This window comes from Dipodomys merriami, unplaced genomic scaffold (assembly GCF_024711535.1).
Source record: "Dipodomys merriami isolate MVZ:Mamm:240054 unplaced genomic scaffold, mDipMer1.0.p SCAF_8, whole genome shotgun sequence".
NCBI classification, from domain to species: domain Eukaryota; kingdom Metazoa; phylum Chordata; class Mammalia; order Rodentia; family Heteromyidae; genus Dipodomys; species Dipodomys merriami.
Window position 1 is genome coordinate 27,686,226 of NW_027206401.1, and position 14,313 is coordinate 27,700,538.

At 35.9% G+C, this 14,313-nt stretch overlaps 1 protein-coding gene and 1 long non-coding RNA gene across 2 annotated transcripts in view; one reads left to right on the top strand and one right to left on the bottom strand.

Moving 5' to 3' along the window:
• Positions 1–7,997, top strand: part of LOC138819482 (uncharacterized) — a 34,937-nt gene extending 26,940 nt beyond the window's left edge. The window contains exons 3-6 of the long non-coding RNA XR_011369458.1: positions 2,163–2,412; positions 4,109–4,246; positions 4,414–4,509; positions 7,812–7,997. This is a non-coding gene — a long non-coding RNA (uncharacterized lncRNA). The remainder of the gene's footprint in view (positions 1–2,162; positions 2,413–4,108; positions 4,247–4,413; positions 4,510–7,811) is intronic.
• Positions 1–14,313, bottom strand: part of Rspo3 (R-spondin 3) — an 81,373-nt gene that overhangs the window by 18,744 nt on the left and 48,316 nt on the right. The gene's annotated exons all lie outside the window — the stretch shown is intronic.

The window sequence follows — 14,313 nt, forward strand, 5'->3', positions numbered from 1 at the left end:
CACATAGGTGATGTTTTTGTGTGTCCCTCTGTGCCTCCAGCTTTCTCCCACCTTGCTGTTAGGTTGCAATATGATAGGACACAGGGCTGGAATCTAGCCCCTGTTTGTCTCTAGTTTTTAAATCTCCCTGCTGTTCTACTCCCAAAGTTCTCAGCCAGAAATAGAGGGCTATAAAGAGTCTACCTGAGGTCTTTTTTTTTTAATTTGGTCAGTGGTAGGGCTTAAACTCTGTGCCTAGGCACTGTCCCTTAGCTCTTCAGCTGAAGGAAAGCACTCTACCACTTGAGCCACAGCACCACTTCTGGCTTCCCTTTAATTGGAGATAAGAGTCTCATGGACATTCCTGCCCTGGCTGGTTTGAATGTCAAACCTCAGATCTCACCTTCCTGAGTAGCTGGTGGTGTGAACCACCAGCGCCCTGCCTGAGGTCTATTTTACGGAGCATCACCTTGTACTCTGTCTTGCTTTTGCTTTAGTCACCCACTATATCAGTATTATTCGATCCCAAATGTTCTTTTTTGTTCTTTTGCCTTAGTAGATCCTGGAAAGTTCTTTTCCCTTTCCATAGCCAGCAAAATTCTACTTGGCCTTCAAGAGCCCAAACCACTTTCCCTCCTTTGTCTGAAAAGGAAATGTTCACATAGTCTGATTTTACTTGCTCACAGCCAACTCTCCCATGAAATTACTTTAAACTTCCGAATGAGTCTCGTACATATTTGCACAGATTTATTTTTATTTCTACTTCTAGTCTTCAGCACAGTTCCTGGAATATAGTAGCTGCACTAGGCCTAGTATGTAGAAGCTACCTATAATACATACAAATCAAAAGAAAAATGAATAGAAAAAGACTCCAATAACAATTCCACTCACAAAACCAAATTTTCTGATGGTACAAGTCATTTTATGGGATTCACTTTGTTGTTGTTGCTGTTGTTTAGATTGTTTTCTTTGTCAGTGTCTCCATGATTAAAGTAATCTGTGATTTTGGTAATTATATCATGCAGTAAATAAAACTATTCTATGTGAGTCAAGGTGTCGTTGTATCCATGACACTAGCTGGGAGCAAAGGGGATCTTCTCTCAGTTGCCATCAGATTTAGCTTCCAACTTTTAGACTTCAGTTTGACTTCTATTTAGTATGCGTAGCACAATCATGCATGAGTTAGGGATGGAAGACTTAGTCACATTTTTTTCCTACGCTATGTTTATGAAAAGGATTGACTTTCCTTTTGAAGTTATGAAAGATAATGAGGAAACACAGAGTCACAAAAAAGCTCGGAAATAAATCTTAGCTGAATCCATCAACAGTTGTTATGGAGGAAGTTACTGCAGCGAAAGTCCATTTCACAAAAATGAGCAATGCCACTTGATGTTTTTCCTGGGCTTAGTGAACATTTACCCCAGGGTCTGTAAACTCAAATTTCTAAGATGCATGAACTCTTTTTCTGAAATGTTTTTATAGTAGGCAGGATAATAGCCATCCCCCGCGCCAATCTTATGTTCTATTTTCTGAAACCCTTGCATATGTTACTTCATGTGACAAAAGGAATTAAAGTTGCTAATTGGCTGACCTTGGAATGGGGAGACCATCTAGAACTACCCAGGTTGGTTCTTTAATTGCATGAGTCTTTAAAGTGGAAGGAAGAGGTAGTCCAGTGAGATGCCAAATGAAAAGGATTCAACCCGCCATTTTTGGCTTTGAAGATGAAGGAAGTAGCCAAGGTTTGGAAGCAGTTTCTAAATGGAAAAGGCAAGAAAATAGGTTCTCCCTCAGAGGTTCCTGAAGGAGTATGGCCTTGCTGACATCGTGAGTTTTAGCCTTTTGAACTATAAGATAATAAACTTGTGTTAAGGCACTAAAGTTTTGGTAATTTATGACTGCAACAGAATATTAATACGTCAGTTTCCCTATGCAAAGGAGTTCTTATGATCATGGATCCACTATTCCAATGTCCAAGAGAAAACTGAATGAAATAATGTTGCTTGCTACATAGACTACAAAAACAGAAGAGCTTTAGTTATTTTTTTTTCTTCAAACTCTGTCTCAGCAAATTTGGAGAAAAAAATGAATTTACTGATGGCCAGTGGCAAAATGATAAATAAAAGGCAGCTGAGTGTCAGGAAAAAAGTACATTTGTAATCTCAAATATTGTAATTCCCTAGAATGCCAAAACCTGAGTTCAGCAAAATAAAACATCTGGAAGCACATCCTTGAAAGGGATGGGGTGGGGTCAAAGGAGAAGATGGAGACGAAAAAAGAGGAGAAGTGGGGAATGCAGCAAGAATCCAAAGCACACAATGATGTCAAGCAAGAGAAGGGACCTGTATGGTAGATGGGTGAAAATGAAAGAAGGTGAAAACAGAGATTGCTAAGAATTACACGATGCCTTCCTCCGCCACCCATCACAACACGGTAATGGAACTTGGAAACTTATTTCCATGTTTTTACTACTCTCAGTGTCCACCCCTTCAGTTCTTCCTATCAGAATCTCCTGAGTTAGTTTTGGCTTTTCCAGAACATACATTTATTTATTTTTATTTATTTATTTATTTATTTAAAGCTGGCGAAGGCTTTTGAGTTAACCAAAAGTCAACATGGGATGCTGCATTAGATCAGACCTGCATGCTTAGTCTGCCTTCCTAGAAATAATCAAGAAGAGTTACATGTGAAAAGATACATGCTCCTTTTTCAGCAACATTTTCATACTTTTGGAGTATGATATAGGAAAATGTAGTTAGGATATAAAGGAATATGTGTATTTCAAATATCCACGTACTTTGATTTCACTTATAAAAAGTACATTCTAAGGTGATAAATGTGTATTATGTCAACGCTTAGCTTGAAAACTAACATTCAATTTAATTCTCACTTAATTTAATTCAATTTAATTGTCCATGCTTATAGCATGGAGAAACCTTTCATTTGTTAAATTCCCAATTATTTGAGAAATTTCTTTGAGGAAGTATTTAAAACTGTTCTGTTTGAAATTTAATCTTTGTACTTCTATTTTTGTGATTATGAAAAATAGCACTCATTGGGGCTGCTTTAAGATATATTTTCTATTAATTTAGCAATTCAAAAGCTTCTGCATGGTACTTAGATGATCTCAAGGAATTATCTGTGATATTATTAGTTGTTATCCAGCTCAAATAAAATAAAATGTTCCATGTCAACTGGAATATATGATCTTCTATTTTAAAATCCACATAATGAAATATAGTTAATATTTTAATATTTTAATTCCTGACAATTAGTCTTCTACTCCTAGAATGCACAGCCCAAGACTTATAGCCATGTGTAACTATAAATGCTAGCGAGTATTTACTTCATACTAATTTCTGAAATAAAAATTAAATAAAAGCAAAATTGTGTTTCATAGATTAAGAAACTAATACTAATATGGGCTGGGAAGGTGGCTCAGTGGTTAGAGCGCTTGCCTTGCATGCATGAGGCCCTGGGTTCGATTCCGCAGCACCACATAAGCAAAAAGAAAAAAAGCCGGAAGTGGCGCTGTGACTCAGGTGGTAGAGCGCTAGCCTTGAGAGGAAGAGCTGAGGGACAGTGCCCAGGCCCAGAGTTCAGGCCCCATGACCAGACCCAAAAAACAAAAACAAAAACAAAAACAAGAAAACTAATACTAATGTGATAAAAATTGTTTCACTATTCTTGTCTCAAATAAAAAAAAAACCCTCAACAAAACTCCAATAACAAAAACAAACTTTAAGCCCACGCTTTGGCTCTGTCTGATTCCCTTCTTTGGACAGCATTTATAGTTGACTTTTGAGGAAAAACAAACACATGTGTAAAAAAAAAAAGTTTGGCTTCTTGCAAGTACTTTCCTTCCTTTTCTTTTAACTATTTTATTTAAGCTAGAAAAAAAGGAGCAAGTAGCCACAAATCTTTTCTATTGGCTTTTTAAATACTTCAATTCTTGTTTCATCATTTTAGTTTTTCTTATGCTTCTGCTAGCCATGCCTGCATTTATTTTATGAATTACTATATACTTTATCACTAATTTTAATAGAGTTGACTTCTTGTGAATAGTATTTATTACTTGCATGAATATCTATTCTATATTATAATTACATCCATGTTATCTTTCTGACAGGGCCCTAGCCTCTGCTGTGTCCACAGCTCCTGCCCAGTTTTATCACCAACTGGGTTCAAAGCAGAGGAAAAACTACACAGCTGACAGTTCCCAGATGAACCTGCCTCTTCTGTACAGTGAGATACAGCACTGCTCCTAGTGAGCTTTTGGTATTATTTGTCAGCTCAAGAGGCTGGGAAATCTTATTTGTATTATCTAAGGTTTTTTTGTTTGTTTTTTGTCTCATTGGCTTGTTCCCATGAATTGGGCAACATTTTATAGTTTTGATGATCTGTTGAACATTTGTTATTCTTTTAAATTCCCAGGGAATGAGCAAAATACCCAATGGGGAGACTGATATGAGCAATAGACTCAGCCATTGCTTTCATCAGTGAAGAACGCAGAAGGCAAGCCATCACTGGGTCAGTATTCTGGGTCAAGTTTAAGAAAATTTTTGGCTTAGAGTGTAAGGTTTGGCTATCTTAGTGAGGCATGGGGAGAATCAGGTAGTGTATCTTGAAAAGAAAATAATCACAAGGAATGATGTCCAAACAATCTTCAGTATTGTGCTGCAGATATCACCTGAGCTGAATGAAACAGAACTTTGAATATACAAATCCTAGAGTTGAATATTTGTTCTATAAACTGTACCTTGAGCTTTTTCATTATGTGCATGCCTGAATTCTGTTCATTTCTCCTAAGTTATCTTTGGTTACTACCTAAGAAGAAATGGTCTTTTTTCTTTTTTTAATGATGTTAATCGAAATGAAGTCCAAGAAATTGAAACAAGAGGTTTTTTTTTTTTTTAATTTTACTTTTTGTGTTTTTCGGAGTTTGTGTCCCACTTTTGTCACTGTTTTTGATTTCTGTAAATTTTATCTTGTATATAAGTTTATCTGATTTGGGGAGGGGAAGAGGGAGGACAGCAATGGTTGGACCATTCATGAACAAATGCAGCAGTGAAAATGCTATGTTGAAAATGGTATAGAACTTGTGGTGGTGGAGGGTCGGGAGGGTCAAAACTGGGAGAAAATGACGGAAGGGGTGACACTGTTAAAAAAGAAACGGCATTCATTACCTGTCTTATGTAACTGAAACCCCTCTATATATCACCTTTACAATAAAAATAAATTTAAAAAAGAGAAATTCCTAGACATTAAAACCTACCGAGTTTATTTTTTACATGGGTTTGAATGTATCAAAAATAGCCATGAAAAATACCTGACACACAATTGGGTTTTTATGACCCAAACAAGTCAATATCAAAGAGTATTTTAGGTCTTTTCATAGACTAGGAAATCATAGGTTCCTTGATGTTAGAGCATTCTAACCCACTGCTAACCTGCCCCCTCCCAACACTCCTTTGTTAGAGGCTTGTTCTCGCTTCCTTTTCTACGGAGTCATTGCTTCCTCCCCTGGAAATGAATGATCTTCCACTTAATTTTACCCTGTGCAGTCTGGACAACCTCAGGTTTGGTCAGGTCCTCTTGGGTGGTTTTTGTTCATTTCAGAACATTAAAGCATCTCATAAATCTATATTTATTATATTGGTGAGTGGCCTACTGTAATTAAATATGAAATGTGGAAGATGATGTTAAGGTAAAATTGGGGTCACCAACCTCTTTGTATAGTGGTTTCATGGCTGCAAAATTATTCTGGAATTTCCTTCTGTCTTTATGTCTGGGATCTGTTTAACATTACAGAGCATCAAAATAGCATTTCATTTTCAGATGGGCACTTTGTAAATGTTTTCATATAATAGAGATGAGTTTTGGTGATAAATGTACCATGTTTATAGAAAAGCAACATAAAATGAATCTTAGCAGAGATTTAACGATGGTCTTACTCAATATAATATGTCCTCACATACAAATAATAGAAATTTGGTGAAGTAGTCTGAAAGAACATAGTCTAAGAATATCCAGGTTTGATATTGGATATATTCTTAATAGTTTTCAGACTGAGATCAGTCTGTAAATCTAAATATTAGGCTGGGAAGTAACAACATCAGCTGAAGTTCAGCATTTCAAATTTATGATTTAGAAGATGCTGTGACAGTTGGGTTGAAGTTGACTTTTGCAATATTGTCAGGGCCTACATGGCCCTGGGCCGACACCTCCCTTACCTCTTGGCTAAGTTGCTGCCCAGTATCTGTGTTACGTAGGTAACTGGCACACCTGGAAGCAGTCACCTCCCTCTTCAACTAGGTTACATCTTGGGCCACCTCTGGTCACACCTCCCATCTGACCATAGGAGGGTCCCAGGTCCTGAGGTCACATCCAGATCCAATGTGGCCACACCTTTACCCCACCTGGCCACACCTCTTCCTGTCCCTGGCCTAGATAAGTCTTGACTAGGGGTGGGGAAGTCTCCCCTTTTTGGCCATGCCTCTCCACCATGCACAGCAGGGGCAATTGTTCGGTAAATAAACTTCTTTTCTTGCCTGAATACTATGTGGTGTTCTCTTCATTGGCTACCTACTGAAACCTACCTACTTAATATACCTTACAGCCAAGGAAAAAAGTGATATATTAAATGAATTAATGCTGCAACAAATAGTTGTTTCAAAAGACACTTAAGTGATCACAAAGTATACAGTTTTCTAGCACTTTGTACTCATTAATAAATAAAATCAGTATCTGCTGATAGTCTTATATCTTATATCTGAAGCTAATATCTCTCCAAGTTCCACTTGCTAATGACAGGCCACAAGCAACTGAAAGCAACTGAACACAGTAGCAAAACTGTTCTATATCTCAAATGTTCTATACCTCAGACTAGCAAATCTCAAAATTCTTTCTTGGCTTTTGATATTGAGAAGCATGCATATTTTCTTCAAACATACAAAAACACAGTAATATACTTTGGAATTTCATCTTCCATAAGGGAGATCTTTTTGTTAATTTAAACAAATAAACACAGCAATAAAGTACAAACCCAGGGAAGATAGACTAAAGGGTAAACAGAAATCGATACTTTGGGAAAATGAATATGTTAGGGAGCCCAAGAATACTGAGTATAAGAAAATGAGGTGAGCACCAGTGATTTGGTAAGCTAGGATTCTGTGCCTATTACTTTAAATCATCTTACTACTTAAGTGTATGTTTAAAACATACATACTTAAAATGAGGAAATGGAGTAAGAATAATTCCATTCTAAGGCTCTGGAGAATATGGTGGCCGAATTCAATTTGGAGAGCTCTAATCTCTGTCTTCCGGTAGGACATTGACAATGAAATACCATCTAAGGAAGTAGTTTCTACATGTGTCAGTTACCCTAATTTCTTAACATCTCATGATTCTCTTGTTCTTGTCACAGCTCCCAAGTTTCCAATGGAAGCATAGCTGCCATTTCAAAGCTGTACTAAAGGAAGTGTTTACAAGAACACATAGGCAATACCCACAGGGCAACCACAAAATTCCAATAGTCCAATTTCAAATTTGTAAATCTCTGATTATGTTTCAAGTAGTTTTAGATGGCTTAGTTGATCACAAAGCAGGGCTTTTTTGTTTTTTGTTTTTTGGAACCACATTGTAATTCTGAAAATCTGCATACAATTTAAAGGAAACTAATCCAGGAGTTTCTGACCAATTTGCCATTAAATCTGCTTTATGAACTCAGATTTATGTTTGCCAGATTCCCCTGTGTCCATTGTTAGGTTATGATATTTTAAGAGACATTGTGCACCATTTCTCCAACCTTTAATCTCATGTGCCTTTTGCAGATGTCTACCACCATTGAGAGCAGCATGTGATCTTTCCATACAGTTGTGCATCCCCAAAGAAAGAACCAGAAGTCAGGCTGCATCTGCTTTATTCACATATGCACATTGTGTTCTTCCCTGGAGCCCTCCCTACTAACAGCTTGCTTCGTGCTGAGAAGCCTCTTGGGGTGGGAATTTAGCTCCATGTCTGGCATGTCCTCCAATTCATAGAATGTACAGGAATGCTTATGTGCTTCATAAATTGAACAGAAAATCTGAACTTTTGACATGATTTTTTAAAGTAAATTTTGCTTTGTTTGCAGTGCTATTTTATAGTAGTTTAGGCTGTGGTATTAACTTGCATAACCTTTTAAAAAGTCAATGATAATCTTTACTAGGATTCACATTTAAACATAGCCTGTGAAAATTGCAGAAAGTACTTAGAGTCTGAAGGTCACTGACTCTGTTGATTGACAGTGGCTTTGTTTAGACAACATGATACTGCTAACATAACCATTTGCTGTGCTTGACTGTGAGGTTGGCAATTTATGAAAACTATTTGGCTTTTAAGCATCAGTTATGATCTTAAACAAAATGGAAATCATTGGCTGATTTGTTTACTAAGTTCAAGATTGTTCTCTGAACGGAATAATTGTAAAACAGAAAGAGTAAGAACTTTTGGAAGTAGAAAGAGAATTTTCCATTTTATCAGCAATGTCAACAATGGTAACAATAAGAAATAATGGTTAATGTTGACAATCATGTGTGATGGATGTAATTTTCAAAGGGCAGACAAAAGCAAATGATTACCTTGAACATGTGGCAAATAGTGGTGACCAAGGCAAAATGACAAGAAGTTTATCAAAAGATTCATGTTCTAGTCATCTCTTAACTACAGCCAGCCTCAGATGGTAATTCTGTTATCTCTGCTTCCTATATACCAGAAATTACTGGTGAAAGTCACCTTGATTGGCCTAGAAGATACTTTCTTTTTGGGGGGAGTTTCTATTAGGAGTTGAACTCAGGAGTTTGCACTGGGAGGCTGAACCATATCCCAGCCTTTTTTGTCTTTGTTACTTTTCTAATTGTGTCTTAGGTGTATGCCCGGGTTGGCCTGGATCAAGTTCTGCCTGTTTACACTTTGCACATATCTAAGATGATGGGCACTTTGCTATTCCCAGCTATTGATTGAGATGGAGGTCTCATATTTTTGCCTGGGCTGACCTCACACAGTGACCCTCTGATCTCTTGCACCCTGTTCCATGAGTATCTAGGAATTCTAGGTAGGTGTGAACCACCTGCACACAAGAATGATACTCAAGGTACTTGTATATTCCAGTCCTGGTTACTAGAAATCTTACTGAGATTGGAATCAGTTCTGGATATTAGTTCTGTATCTGTCACTTATTTCATACTTTTTCATATATATATGTTTATATATCACCATATATATATAACACTATATATATATATATATTTATATATATATATATATATATATATAAAATGATAGAGTGGGCATATAGAAGAACCAAGGTTCATTATAAACATGTATAGAAGACCACAATGAAGGCCTTTTGTGAAATTAATATATGCTAGTTAAAACATAGTGCAAACAAAGTCTTACATTTCCTTATAGTAAAGTTGATAATAATGTATGTGTACCTAGAAAACTTAAAAGGCTATGCTATATAGTTACACAAAACTATCAAAATTGTGTTTCTCATTTTTGCTCTGCTCTTTCCTGGAAGTTTGTTTTCATGGTTATTATAGGATATTAAGGTACATGACTGTCTGTTTTAAATAGTATGGCACTTTATAAAAGTGTGGCTAAAGCAATTTCTTTTATAATGTACACTTTTTAAACAAAAAACTATCAACAATTAAATATGTAACATTGGTGAATAATAGCCCAACGAGAAAGAATATATGTTAGGGGAGTCTTTGTCTTGATTATAGTTAATGGATAAGATTGAATAAGAATATAAAATCCAAGTAAGTTATTTTCCTGTATGTGAGTGTGTGTGTTTATGTATGGGTTTGTATGTGTGCAATGCAGAGAGAAAGAGAGTGAGAGAATTTAATTTTTAGCCCATATGTAATTCCCCTGAAGATATATTTTATATCTTTTGCAGTAACTGCTCCACTCTCTTTAATGTTCAGAGAAGAAATACCTGCCAGTTGTTACACTATTTAGTGGTACTCTCAGGGACATTAAAATTTAAACCAATTCAACTTTAAAATAGTATTATTTTCTAAGTTTCTGTTTGCTAAAACTATATATGTTAAACAATTTGGTTTCAGACTTTGAGATCAACACTTGCCTATGTATTCATATGTATGCATGTGTGCCTGTGTACCTGTGTGTGTATGAATAATAACCTCTTTCCCAGAGAAGTGTAGGTTTTTGAAGCAGGATTTTTAGTTGATGGGACTAGAGTTTCATGGCAATCCACTGGTTAATATATTGATATAAAAATGGTTCCATGTTTTCTACAGAACTTTAGGTGCTTGAAGTTAGAGAATTTTGGATCACATGTTGGTAGTTTTATTATTTTTTTTGAAATTCCAAGATAAGTTTTAAAAAGATTTAGTATTGTACACACACTTTTATGTAAGCAATAAACATCTGCTACCTGCCACTTATTAATATTAATTATAAATTGTCACTGGCTTATTAAATCCAAGCTCAACCACTGAGATGTTTCTAAATTTGAACATCTTTAGAGTTTATATTAAAAATATGCAGTTCCCCTAATCCTATAAAGTGTAAAGCCAGTTTACTACTTAGTGGTTTTTTTTGTTGTTGTTGTTTGTTCTTTTGGTGCCAGTCCTGGGGCTTGAACTCAGGGCCTGAACATGGTCCCTGAGCTTTTTTGCTCAAGACTGCACTCTATTACTTGAGCCACAGCTCCACTTTGACATTTTGAGTAGTTTATTGGAGGTAAGTGCCTCACAGACTTTCCTGCTGGCTTCAACCTCAATGGTCAGATCTCCTGAGTAGCTAGGATTACAAGCATGAGGCACCAGGGCCCTGCCTTAGTGTTTTTTAAATTACATATTTAATGATCAAAGAATGAGGGACAAATGAAAGAAACTCTGAAAGTGTATGCCAGAAGATTATGTCAGCTAAATAGCAAGAAATATTTTTAGAAATATGCTATATGTTAAACACACTTCAAGATAAGGCCATATGTTCAATATGTGTGTTAAAACTATTACCAGTTTCACCTCTCTCATTCCTAGTTTTATTGCATTAGATGGTAAATAGTGAAGTAAGCGTAAGTGAAAATGAATTTATGGAGGACACCAAGAAATACATACCAAGCCTAGAATAAGTAGCATATCTTGTCACCATTTCCTGATTTTTTTTGCCACCCTACAACACACCACAGCTACACCCTAATGATGCTAAGATACATGAAATAACCTCTGCAGAGCATCACCGGAAGCATACTGAAGTAGTTTTCATTTCTCAAATTCAAGAAATGTTCCTAAGGGAAAATTGTGTTTTTCTACAGCAATAGTCCAGAGTAACATCAAGTTCAGATTTTACCATGAAATAACTGAAAACTGTAAAGAAGCTTTAGAATCATGCTGTTTAACAGTTTTCAAATAGAGTACCATAGCACAAGACTATTGGCTGGTTAGAATTCATTTCTATATAAGCACTTACATTCTCTCTCTTTATTTATTTTGGCCAGTTATGGGGCTTGAACTCACAGCCTCCATGCTGTCCCTGAGCTTTTCTACTTAAGGCTACAATTTCAAGGGGCAGTTCCAACTTCTGGTTAATTTGGAGATAAGAGTCTCACAGATTTTTCTGCCTGGGATGGCTTTGATCACAATCCTCAGATCTCAGCCTCATGGGTAGCTAGATTATAGGCATGAACCATAAGTGCCCAGGTTATCTTTTGTTTTTTTTTTATGGGATAAAATATACACTATCATCTTAAACATTTCTAAGTTTAATGGCATTGATGACATTAATATTGTTGTATTAATTATCACAACAGCTAGTTCAGAAACTATTAATCTTGCAGAAATGATATACCCATTAAAGAAGTTCAATTTCTTTTCCCTAGTCCCTGGAATTCACCACTCCACTTTATGCTGTTATGTTTTGTTACTCTTGGTATCTCATGTAATTGGAGTAATATAATATTTGTCTTCTGAGTGGCTTACTTCACTTAATGTAACATCTTCAGGTGTTATCTATGTTAATATGTGTCAGAATTTCCTTTCTTTTTAAGATGATGATATTTCAGTGTGTGTATATGTTACATTTTCTTTACTGATTCATCTATCAGTGGTTACTTTGAACTTTTGCTATTGTGAATAATACTAATATGGATATATAACCATCTCCTGAGGCCATAGTTTTAATTCTTTGGCATATATTCAGAAATGAAATTGCCTCAGTAGATGAATGGATCAAGAAAATGTGGTATATATACACAATGGAATTCTATGCCTCCATCAGAAAGAATGACATTGCCCCATTTGTTAAGAAATGGAAAAACTTGGAAAAAATTATATTAAGTGAAGTAAGCCAGGCCCAAAGAAACATAGGTCCCATGGTTTCCCTTATTTGTAATATCTAGTATATGTATGAGTCAAGCGGAAAAGGTCAGATAATGTGATGTCAGGAAAATGAACCCTTAGATGTGTATTTTAATGTTTTTTTCTTTCATGCATGTGTTTCTAATGCATTTATAAGAGTATCTCTTTGTTGCTTTGTATGTCCCTCCCCCACAGTATAACCCCTGCTTTCACTATATTTGATGTCAGTATAACTAGTGGAGGAGATGGGGAAAAACCAGTTCTATAAGGATACAGGTGGACCTGTTGCAACAATGAGAAGCACAAGTTGTCATGTCCAAAACGAGCTTTACAACGTCGGTGCGGGGGGGTGGGGGGTGGGGGAAGGAGGGGGGGGAAGGAATAGGATTGGGATGGGGGGAGGGGGGAGGCTGGGAAGGGATGTGAAGGGTAAACAAAGGAGGAGGCTGCAATGCTTGGTAAGAAATGTATTCATTATCCTGCTCATGTAATTGTAACTCCTCTGTACAGTATGTTCACAAATAAAATAAAATTAAATTAAAAAAAGGAAATGAAATTGCAAGATTCTATGATTTTTAAAGTTTTGTAGAATTAGGTAGTTTTCCATAGCAGCTATACCATCTTGCATTCCCACTAGAAGTGTATTAGAACTCCATTTTCTCTCTATTATTGCTATTAACAACACCCTTACATTTTCTTATCTATTTTATCCACATTGTATATATATTTATATATTGCATTTTATATCGTATTTTATCCTACTTTATATTTTATTGGTTATATACATTTATTTTTATATATTCATATATTGCATACATTGAGTTCCTTACAGGATAGAAAAGTTCATTAAAACTCAGTCATTAAAATTCATTTCTAAAAACTACTTTTCTAATGCAATTCTCTCATCTCATTAGCATCAGCATAGCCAAGACTCTATCAACAGACACACAGTAAGACCAAGTAAAATTGCCATTAAAAGGCTCCTTTTGCTCCTATAAGATAACTACTCACTTTTTTGCTCTTGCATTTTGGTCACCCTTCCCAGAATGCCTTTCAAAAGACCACTCTGTTAATTTAATGCTCAAATATATTCTTTCTAAAATATGTCTCTAAAACATTGCCATCAATGAAACTCTAGAAGATCTATATCACTAAAAGTAGTGCAAGTACAAGGTGGATGGTGCTGGGCTCTGGTGGTTCATGCTTGTAATCTTTCATACTCAGGAGACTAAGATCTGGGGATCACAGTTCAAACCAGCCCAGGCAAGAGGTCCATGAGATTTTTATCTTCAATTAACCACCAAAAAGAACAGAAGTGGTTCCACTGGTATAGTGTGCTAGGTTTGGACAAAAAAGCTCATGGATAGCACTCAGGCCCTGAGTTCAAACCCCAGGACTGGCACTAAAATTAAAAAATGCTTTTTTTAAATAAGCAAAGTGAATGATAACTGTATGAAATTATCCATCATACTCTGTAAATATGTGTAGTTACCAGTTTCACCTCCCTCTTTCCTAGTTTTACTGCATTAGATGGTAAATAGTGAAGGACCATTTCTGTAAGTGAATGTAAGTGAAAATGAATTTGTGGAGAAAACCAAGAAATACATACCACACCCAGGATAATTAGTATATCTAAAGTTTACAAAATAAATTTTACAAAATGGGACCGATGAAAAGTGACCCAGGAAAGGAGAAAGCATGTAAAATTGGTATAATGATATACTACTAACATCAATGTGGCTCACAGAAAAAATGAAATAACACAAAATACTGCATCCAGAAATCAGTATGGTTGAGAGGAAACTGTTTTGCATTAGTATTCTGATTCATCTTCTGCCATTGCTAGGCTTGTAAGAAGGTCATTTGGGAAAAGTCATATAAACTCTTTTGTGTTACTTAATTATTTTTAAAGTTGATCATCACTGATTTTCTAAAGTACCTTTTCATTTTAATTCTGATT